Raw genomic sequence first — 2,421 nt, 5'->3', positions numbered from 1 at the left:
GTTTCTCTGTGTGTATTTTTGTGTGTGTATGTATGAGAGCGAGTGAGAGCTAAAGAGAGAGAGATAAAGAGAGAGAGAGAGAGAGAGAGAGAGAGAGAGAAATAGGCAGAGCACTTTCGGGCTTGGATCGAGATTTAATATCTGTTTCGTTGTCAGTCAAAAGAGAAGTAACTCTTTTAAACTGAAGTAGTCTTTAATTTCGTTTCCAGTTTAGTATACCTCTTCATGGGGAGCTGGATTCTTTTGTACATAACAACAAAAAAACATCTTTATGTATAACTGTACCCTGGGATGAGATGGAGTAATTAAATATGGACACAAAAGCGAGAATTTCAAAAAGAAATTCACCCTCAAACGTTTTGCCATTTCGCTTTTATCTCTATTCGTTTATAATCCTCCCACAAATTTCGCTCTCTTTAAATCTTTAAAAAAATTCTAACGCCGGCATTTTTTTTTCTTGAATTCATGCGCATCCAGTCTAGCGCCATTTTGTTTGATCCTCCATCACCTCTGCCTTTCCAAAAGCATTCATCCTTTCCTCATCATTGTATCTGATTTGCTAATTAAAGTTGTTTGAATAAAACGGCAAACAAATTCGCGGCCTTCAAAACCATTCAAAACAGCATATACTTTTAGACTCCATTCAGTTTTATTTAGTTTTTGTTCTGGTTAAATCGTAGGTCGTATTTCGAAATATTGACAACATCGTCGCCAAAATGTGACGTCACTTGGTAATTGCAAAATACAATATACATAAACACGAAACGAAATAATTTTAAATGTTTTAATAATTGCATTTTATAAACACGGTTACATGAAAAAAAGTAGTCGCAACTTCCTTTTCTTTTGTAATGATGTTTTAGGTTGAATTTTATTTTAAACAAGGCCGATAGCACTTAGTCGCGTACTCTCCTGTAATGAATGAATGCGTGAATGTAGGATTGATATGAAATTCTTAAAGATGAACAAAAATGACCGAAAAATGGGCTGAAATGACTTAAATAAATAAAAAGTAAATGACTTAGAATGACTTTAATGAACTTAAGGATGAATTGAATGACCTTTAGAATGACTTGAATGTTTAAAAAATAACTGAAATCCTTCAAAAACCAATTTGACTGATCCGGAGAATGACTTGAATGGCTTTAAGATTGACTGATTGTAAAGTGGGTGATCATTTTACATTAAATTAATACAGAAAAGTGATCCCCCACTTTATATCACAATAAGTACAGCATGTAGTAAGAACAGATACTACACTTTGATCTTGGCCAAAAGGCCAAGAAAAGGGTATTTATTTGCTCCCCCACCGAGCAAATTAAGCACAAGGCCGATTTTTAATGTGAGGAGTGAAGGGGAAATGGGGACCAACTCCCTGTGGAGTAGGGGAGCTGGATAGTGACAATTGGTATGAAGGGTTGCCCCTACATTAACCAAGGTCTTATATGTGGGGTTGGTATTTATTTGCTTCCCCATCGAGCAAATTAGGCACAAGGCTGATTTTTAATGTGTGGAGTGAAGGGGAAATGGGGACCAGCTCCCCGGGGAGTAGGGGAACTGGATAGTGACAATTGGTATGAAGGGTTACCCCTACATTGACCAAGGTCTTATATGTGGGCTGCCCCCACGTATAGTCTTTGCTTGCAGTATCTGTCGGAACAGATTCTACACTTTGATCTGTGATCTTGGCCAAAAGGCAAAGGAAAGCTTAAAAAGCTAAGAACAGCACTATTAACAACAGACATTTTATCTTAACCAAAAAGGCCAAGCTCAAAAGTGTTACGGACAGACAGACAGACCGACAGACCGTCCGACGGACCGACGGAGTCACTTATAGAGTCGCTTGCACGCGACTAAAATAGAATTGCTTTAAAATAAAATAAAATCTTTTACGAATCTCTTATGAAAATGGAGTAACTCTCATGCTTTTTTTTTTAAAACATATAATAAATAATACTCATATTAAACAAATGAATGAATATCTAATGAAACCATAATAACACTGATGTGTATGACCGACAAACGTGCTTATACTACATGTCTTAGAGTGGTCTCATGAAGATATGAAGATGGGCTAGTCATTAGGATCTGTGTATCAAGAAGAGCATCATACCTGAGATGTTGGATCTGGGTGTGGCTCCTTTCTTTTCTCAAGATGACCTCTTCACCCTGGTGGCATTCTGGTAGGAATCTTCATTTCTACGTCCTCAGGTCCGCCTTTCGACTTAAGACATTTATGGAGACATTTATGAAAACACAAGAAAAACGATACGTGACACAATTGTAATATATATGAGAAATCTTAACTATTTATTTTACAAAATATATATTACGATACATATTACAAACATTTTTACAATTTACAAAACTAAACTAACTAGCCTAACTAGTTTTGATGGAAAAGGTGCTCCCTCCATTTAC

The 2,421-nt window shown here is 36.3% G+C and overlaps 1 pseudogene; it reads right to left on the bottom strand.

Moving 5' to 3' along the window:
• Positions 1 to 1,165: 1,165 nt before the first annotated feature.
• On the bottom strand, positions 1,166 to 1,292 carry LOC145297139 (U2 spliceosomal RNA; annotated as a pseudogene).
• Positions 1,293 to 2,421: the final 1,129 nt, after the last annotated feature.

This window comes from Euprymna scolopes, chromosome 17, assembly GCF_053919585.1.
Source record: "Euprymna scolopes isolate OS-2025 chromosome 17, ASM5391958v1, whole genome shotgun sequence".
Taxonomy (NCBI): domain Eukaryota; kingdom Metazoa; phylum Mollusca; class Cephalopoda; order Sepiida; family Sepiolidae; genus Euprymna; species Euprymna scolopes.
The sequence above is the reverse complement of the archived record's forward strand: the minus strand, read 5'-3'. Positions and strand labels throughout refer to the sequence as shown.